At 41.4% G+C, this 8,006-nt stretch overlaps 1 non-coding gene across 1 annotated transcript; it reads right to left on the reverse strand.

Moving 5' to 3' along the window:
* Positions 1-3,841: 3,841 nt before the first annotated feature.
* On the reverse strand, positions 3,842-3,945 carry LOC116477396 (U6 spliceosomal RNA). Its single transcript, XR_004250443.1, has one exon. It is a non-coding gene; the product is annotated as a U6 spliceosomal RNA (small nuclear RNA).
* Between the last annotated feature and the right edge of the window lie 4,061 nt (positions 3,946-8,006).

Below are 8,006 nucleotides of genomic sequence, written 5' to 3' on the forward strand. Positions count from 1 at the left end.
TCTGCTAGCTTTTGAATTTGTTTGCTCTTGCTTCTCTAATTCTTTTAATTGTGACATTAGGGTGTTGATTTTAGATCTTTCCTGCTTTCCCTTGTGGGCATTTAGTGCTATAAATATCCCACTACACACTGCTTTAAATGTGTACCAGAGATTCTGGTATGTTGTGTCTTTGTTCTCGTTGGTTTCAAAGAACATCTTTATTTCTGTCTTCATTTCGTTATGTACCCAGTAGTCATTCAGGAGTAGGTTGTTCAGTTTCCATGTATTTGAGTGGTTTTGAGTGAGTTTCTTAATCCTGAGTTCTAGTTTGATTGCACTGTGGTCTGAGAGACAGTTTGTTATAATTTCTGTTCTTTTACATTTGTTGAGGAGTGCTTTACCTCCAACTATGTGGTCAATTTTGGAATAAGTGTGTTGTGGTGCTGAGAAGAATGTACATTCTGTTGATTTGGGGTGGAGAGTTCTGTAGATGTCTATTAGGTCCACTTGGTGCAGAGCTGAGTTCAATTCCTGGATATCCTTGTTAACTTTCTGTCTCGTTGATCTGTCTAATGTTGACAGTGGGGTGTTAAAGTCTCCCATTATTATTGTGTGGGAGTCTAAGTCTCTTTGTAGGTCTCTAAGGACTTGCTTTATGAATCTGGGTGCTCCTGTATTGGGTGCATATATATTTAGGATAGTTAGCTCTTCTTGTTGAATTGATCCCTTTACCATATGTAATGGCCTTCTTTGTCTCTTTTGATCTTTTTTGGTTTAAAGTCTGTTTTATCAGAGACTAAGATTGCAACTCTTGCCTTTTCTTGTTTTCCATTTGCTTGGTAGATCTTCCTCCATCCCTTTATTTGAGCCTATGTGTGTCTTTGCACATGAGATGGCTCTCCTGAATACAGCACACTGATCGGTCTTGACTCTTTATCCAATTTGCCAGTCTGTGTCTTTTAATTGGAACATTTAGCCCATTTACATTTAAGGTTAATATTGTTATGTGTGAATTTGATCCTGTCATTATAATGTTAGCTGGTTATTTTGCTTGTTAGTTGATGCAGTTTCTTCCTAGCCTCGATGGTCTTTACAATTTGGCATGTTTTTGCAGTGGCTCGTGCTGGTTGTTCCTTTCCATGTTTCGTGCTTCCTTCAGGAGTTCTTGTAGGGCAGGCCTTGTGGTGACAAAATCTCTCAGCATTTGCTTGTCTGTAAAGGATTTTATTTCGTCTTCACTTATGAAGCTTAGTTCGGCTGGATATAAAATTCTGGGTTGAAAATTCTTTTCTTTAAGAATGTTGAATATTGGTCCCCACTCTCTTCTGGCTTGTAGAGTTTCTGCCGAGAGATCAGCTGTTAGTTGGATGGGCTTCTCTTTGTGGATAACCCGACCTTTCTCTCTGTCTGCCCTTAACATTTTTTCCTTCTTTTCAACTTTGGGAATCTGACAATTATGTGTCTTGGAGTTGGTCTTCTCGAGGAGTATCTTTGTGGCATTCTCTATATTTCCTGAATTTGAATGTTGGCCTGCCTTGCTAGATTGGGGAAGTTCTCCTGGATAATATCCTGCAGAGTGTTTTCCAACTTGGTTCCATTATCCCTGTCACTTTCAGTCACACCAATCAGATGTAGGTTTGGTCTTTTCACATAGTCCCATATTTCTTGGAGGCTTTGTTCGTTTCTTTTTGTTCTTTTTTCTCTAAACTTCTCTTCTCACTTCATTTCATTCATTTGATCTTCCATCACTGATACCCTTTCTTCCAGTTGATTGAATCAGCTCCTGGGCTTGTGCATTCGTCACATAGTTCTTGTGCCATGGTTTTCAGCTCCATCAGGTCCTTTCAGGACTTCTCTGCATTGGTTGTTCTAGTTAGCCATTTGTCTAATCTTTTTTCAAGGTTTTTAACTTCTTTGCCATGGGTTTGAACTTCCTCCTTTAGCTGGGAGAAGTTTGATCGTCTGAAGCCTTCTCTCGTCTCGTCAAAGTCATTCTCCATCCAGTTTTGTTCTGTTGGTGGTGAGGAGCTGTGTTCCTTTGGAGGAGAAGAGGCGCTCTGATATTTAGAATTTTCAGTTTTTCTGCTCTGTTTTTTCCCCATCTTTGTGCTTTTATCTACCTTTGGTGTTTGACGATGGTGACGTACAGATGGGGTTTTCGTGTGGATATCCTTTCTGTTTGTTAGTTTTCCTTCTAACATTCGGGACCCTCAGCTGCAGGTCTGTTGGAGTTTGCTGGAGGTCCACTCCAGACCCTGTTTGCCTGGGTATCAGCTGTGGAGGCTGCAGAACAGCGAATATTGGTGAACAGCAAATGTTGCTGCCTGATCATTCTTCTGGAAGTTTTGTCTCAGAGGAGTACCCAGCCATGTGAGGTGTCAGTCTGCCCCTACTGGGGGGTGCCTCCCAGTTAGCCTACTCGGGGGTCAGTGACCCACTTGAGGAGGCAGTCTGTCTGTTCTCAGATCTCCAGCTGCGTGCTGGGAGAACCACTACTCTCTTCCAAGCTGTCAGACAGGGACATTTAAGTCTGCAAAGGTTTCTGCTGCCTTTTGTTTGGCTATGCCCTGCCCCCAGAGGTGGGGTCTACCGAGGCAGGGAGGCCTCCTTGAGCTGTGGTGAGCTCCACCCAGTTTGAGCTTCCTGGGCTGCTTTGTTTACTTACTTAAGCCTCAGCAATGGTGGGCGCCCCTCCCCCAGCCTTGCAGTTTGGTCTCAGACTGCTGTGCTAGCAATCGGTGAGGCTCTGTGGGCGTAGGACCCTCTGAGCCAGGCACAGGATATAATCTCCTGGTGTGCCATTTGCTAAGACCATCAGAAAAGTGCAGTGTTAGGGTGGGAGTGACCTGATTTTCCAGGTGCTGTCTGTCACCCCTTTCCTTGGCTAGGAAAGGGAATTCCCTGACCCCTTGCACTTCCTGGGTGAGGCGATGCCTCGCCCTGCTTTGGCTCATGCTCGGTGCACTGCACCCACTGTATGCACCCACTGTCTGACAATCCTCAGTGAGATGAACCCGGTACCTCAGTTGGAAATGCAGAAATCACCCATCTTCTGTGTCACTCATGCTGGGAGCTGTAGACTGGAGCTGTTCCTATTTGACCACCTTGGCTAGAGTCTGAAAAGACCAAATTTTCTAACAACACTGAGCAATATTCCTAAATATTGAGGAAGGAATGGACTAACAATAATTGTTTGCATGGGGTGGCCTTTGAATGAGAGAGAGAAGGGCTTAGAGAACCTAATCACTTCTTAAAGAAATTAAACTCTTCTATTTTCGTGTCAGGAATGAGGATATTTCTGTTGATTTAACTAACTATTCTCATTTCTTCCTCATGTTCCCTGATTTCATATGCAGATTTTAGAATATGGGGCTTTTTTACAGATTATTTACATCCCAGTGAGGTGGAACAGCATTCAGATTGTATATAATGACTATCATCAGTGGCAAATTAGTTTAGCCTGTCTCAGTTTATTCTGTTTGACAGCTTCATGTTTCTTTCACACTATAGAGGCTGAAAAAGAAAACGTGTAAAAGAGAACTTATTTGTTATTTAATTAAATGAATAAGAAACACAATCAAGAATGTGTTTAGGACCCTGTCCTGGCCACAAAAGAAGCTGACCCTGAAAGATGAAGCCAATTAGAGTTTCCTAGTAGGTTTGCTTTACTATTTTGTTTTTGACATACTACTTTCTTTTTTATTGAACTCTGTCAAATTTGTATCTTTCTAGGAAGGAAATTTAAGAAATAGACAACTCATGGTAATTGCATGATTGCTTGGCCTTAAGAATATATTATCTGTGACCCATATCTTCTAGCCATGAGTTTGACAAATGTTGCACTTTTACCTGTTACTTATTGCAATCAGAAGGTTTTTTTTTTTTTAACAGAGTCTTCCTTGCGCAGGTGCCATGCTAATCTTTGTGTCATTCCAATGTTAGTATATGTGCCGCCATAGCAAGCACAAGAATAGTTTTAATGTTTCTGCAAATTTGCTTCTTGATGATCTCCATGGATACTACCCTTTCTTTAGGGTCAACAGATGTTTTGTTCTAGGCCTGTCTGTTTCACCAGCTTCTAGTCAGTGCTTCTAATTAGTGCAAAGTAGTGTTGGTAGCATAAATTGAACACAATAAGAAAGAGGGATCTATTCATAGGAAATGTGTTATAATTTGCTCCCAATAATCTGGTTTCACAAAGAGAACATGGGTGTCTAACTGGGACTGGACATTTATCAACATGGGAAAGCAACCATTCACCAAGCTCAACTGCACAAGGGGTAGTGTAGAGAAGAGATTAGGAGAAGGGCTGCCTGTACCAGAAACTGCCTGGGTTTGTATGCTGATACCACTGTATTCTAGTTGTGTGATCTTGATCAAGTTTCTTAATCTCTCTGTGCCTCAGTTTACTCATCTGTGAAATAAAGTTGTAAAGATTAAATTAGTTAACATTGTGTACATTGTTTGGCACATGTAATTACTAGGTAAATATTTGTGATTATTGTTAGTTTCTATCTGGAACCTTGAACAAAGTCCAAAGGTGGTGAACACATTGGGTCTCAGGGAGACTTCTGGGGTCTCAGTCTATTCCGAAAGAATTACATGTTAGTGTCACAGATTGAGTTCCCTTGGAAGCAGCCTCTGAGATTAGCATGCAGGAACTGCTAGCACTAGGGACTGTTCTTGAGAATATCACCCGAGAAAGGGACAAAGCAGATCAGATGAAGGGAGTTTTTGGGCTGTGATGTCATCTTAACAAAGGCCTCGGCTAGCCGCATGGGAGTCTGAAGCTGGTATGGCCCTTCAGAGTTGTTCTGAGTCGGGGCTAGAGATAGAGGCCTTTATATTCCTGCATCAACCAGTCAGTGGCTGTGGGCTTCCCCAGTAAGCCAGTGTGACCTTGGGAGCAGAAGGCTCTCTATATCCAAGGCGGTTCCGGAAGAGGGCTGGCAGCTGAGGACAGAATGTCAGCAGCACTCCCACCAGTTGGGGGAATAAACTCCTCAATCCTGAAGGCTTACTGAGGTGGTACATCACAGTATCCACTGTAGCCAGAGTTACATTATGACCTTTGAGGTCACTGAATTCCACCTCACCTCCCACTCCTGTCTCATTTGTTCATCTGGTATTTAAGCCACCTCTACGTGCCTACCTTACTGCACTTTGTCCCCATTGGTTCATTCTTCCACAGCTACCCCCTCTGCGGACCTTCAACCTTCTTGTCACTGTCATCCACTGTTTTTCTCTGACCTCCTGGTCAGATCTTCACATTCATCCCTGATCCCTGACACACAGTCTTCCTCTTCTGTTTAGATCTGCTCCCATTCGAGGCAACTTCTCCATGTAAATGACCCAGTTAACAACACATTGGTTTCACAGTTCTTCATCACCCAGAGTAAGTCAACTTCTTTCCATCATCATTACCCACTCCAGATCAAGCCACTCTATTTCTCACCAGGACAGCTGCATTTGCCTTTCCAGACCCACATGTGCCCCAGTTCAAACTGTTCTGCAGCATTGGGAGTGTTCTCAAGACATTGATGATGTCTTTCCTGCCCTGCTTAAAACTCGTAAGTGACTTTCTGTTGCATATAGAATAAACCCTTAACCCATGGGCTGCAAGGCTGTCCGTGTCCACATCTCTGGTTGCGTCTTGCATCACTATCCACAGCGTACTCTGCATTCTGGCTGTACTGACTTTCTAAGTTATTTGAAAACTCCATGATCCTCTTGCTGTCTTTGCATGTGCATTGCTCTCCATCTCTAATAAGCCCCCACCTCATCACCTAGTCAATATATGCTTCATACTTCAGGAGCCATTGAATCATCTCTCCCTTAAGGAAGACTTCTCTGACTCTCGAGACTGTATGGGGCCTCCTATTACAGTGTCTGTAAATACATTTTCTTCTTCCCAGAACTTAGAACAAACTGTAATAATATATTTGCAAGGTTTTGATTAATATTTGTCTTCTCCTCTAGCATATCTGGAACTGCTTGCCCTCAGATCTATTTCTTGTACTTTCCCTGTTTTGAACCCTGTTGCAGGCTATGGCTCCCAGCCTCTTGTGTGAGCTGCAGGCTGGGTTTGCCTAGTGTCAGGCAATACCAGCAAATTGGGGATTGGGGAGAAGAAGGAAGAGCTCTGACTCTCTCACTCTTTACTTTCACTACAGCTAAAAAACAGTTATATAGAAAATGCAGAAGCAGAATTTATAGATCTGTGTTTTATAGTAGTCTTTCATTGGAAGATTATAATGTGTATTTAATGTGTATAATAATGTGTATTTCTTTCTCTTTCTTTTCTTCCTTTCTGCCACTATTCCCCCCTCTATTTCCCTTCCCTCCTCTCCCCTCCCCTCACCTCCCCCTTCCTCCTTCCCTCCCTCCCTCCCTCCCTCCCTTCCTTCCTTCCTTCCTTCCTTCCTTCCTTCCTTCCTTCCTTCCTTCCTTCCTCCCTGTCCCCAGTTTTCTCTATTGTCTTTGGAGTTGGGCCCAGTTTCTGCCCTCCACTGCAAAACCCCATTGCAGTGGTCCCTATATCTATCATGATGGTCCTGAATGAAGTCTGCCTTACTGTTCTTTACCAAGTGTCATGAACAATTTTTTCTTTCAGAGATGACAGGGTAAATTAATTAGAAAATTAAATTAATTAATTAAGGAAAAACCCCAGAAGGAATACAATGCTGGGGCCAGGGTGTCTGGAGTTTAGTTTTGGCTTTTTGCATTTTATGTAATGTCAGTTGTAAGCTGTGATCTGATCTAAGCCAGTTTGTTTTTGCATAAGTGTGAGCCAACTGTATATACAAAGAAAAAGATACAGTTGGCTGTATCTTTTTCTTTGATCAACACTAGTTGTGCAAAAACAAACTGGCTTCGGTCATAAAATTAGTGATATTTTACTGGTATTTTTTGGGGGTTGATAATAGTAACCACCAAAAATTTTAAGGTAGACATATCTATATACTGGTATCAGGTTACACTGACAGCAAGTCCAACTCTTAAGATCAATTTCTCTACACACACAGGTTTTATATATAAGAACTTATTAGCAAGCAGTCAAAAAATCATTAATATCAATTGTTTTGTAAAGTTGATAGAACCTTATACTGTCCTATTAGCTGTCACCACGACATCTATTATGTACTTATAAAAACTAAAAATGTAAAAGTTAGTTGCAGAAAAAATAGTTCTTAGTAGAAATTTAAAACAAATGCTATGGAGGGGTAAGTCTTATTTACTGATTTTTTTTAAAACTTCCACTGTCCAACAATAATTTAAAGTGACTTATAGGGAAGAATAAAAATACATATGAAATAGTTCACAAAATAAGGATGAAGAGGAAAATTATAAAAGAAAAAGGGTGGAAATAAATATGCCAACCATAAAACTCCTAAAAAGATTTCCAATTCTGATTTTTTCCCCTGAGCACCAGATTCACATATCCTGTTGTCTATTGGATTTGAATTATGATATTTGTACTTTAAGACAGGGTTGACTGTATGTTTGCATTAGTAAATTTAGGTTGCACCTTAAGTATTATCAGTTACTCTAATCAGAAATCCACATCTGAAGTGGGGTCAGCTAGTGCGCTAATCAAGAAGCCCAGTTCCAGCACTATACAGATGTACTATTAGACGTACTTCTGTATCTTTTTCTTTGATCAACACCAGAGCTTTAATTAGCATAATGAATGTTAAAAACAGAGTTTCACTGACAAAATTAATAGCCCAGAGGATGTTAGAAATGAGATCTCAACCATCATTCTCAGCAAACTATCACAAGGACAAAAAACCAAACACCGCATGTTCTCACTCATAGGTGGGAATTGAACAATGAGAACACATGGACACAGGAAGAGGAACATCACACACTGGGGACTGTTGTGGGATGGGGGTAGTGGGGAGGGATAGCATTAGGAGATATACTTAATATAAATGACAAGTTAATGGGTGCAGCACACCAACATGGCGCACATATACATATGTAACAAACCTGCACGTTGTGCACATGTACCCTAAAACTTAAAG

The sequence above is a fragment of the Hylobates moloch genome, unplaced genomic scaffold (assembly GCF_009828535.3).
Source record: "Hylobates moloch isolate HMO894 unplaced genomic scaffold, HMol_V3 SCAFFOLD_2, whole genome shotgun sequence".
Taxonomy (NCBI): domain Eukaryota; kingdom Metazoa; phylum Chordata; class Mammalia; order Primates; family Hylobatidae; genus Hylobates; species Hylobates moloch.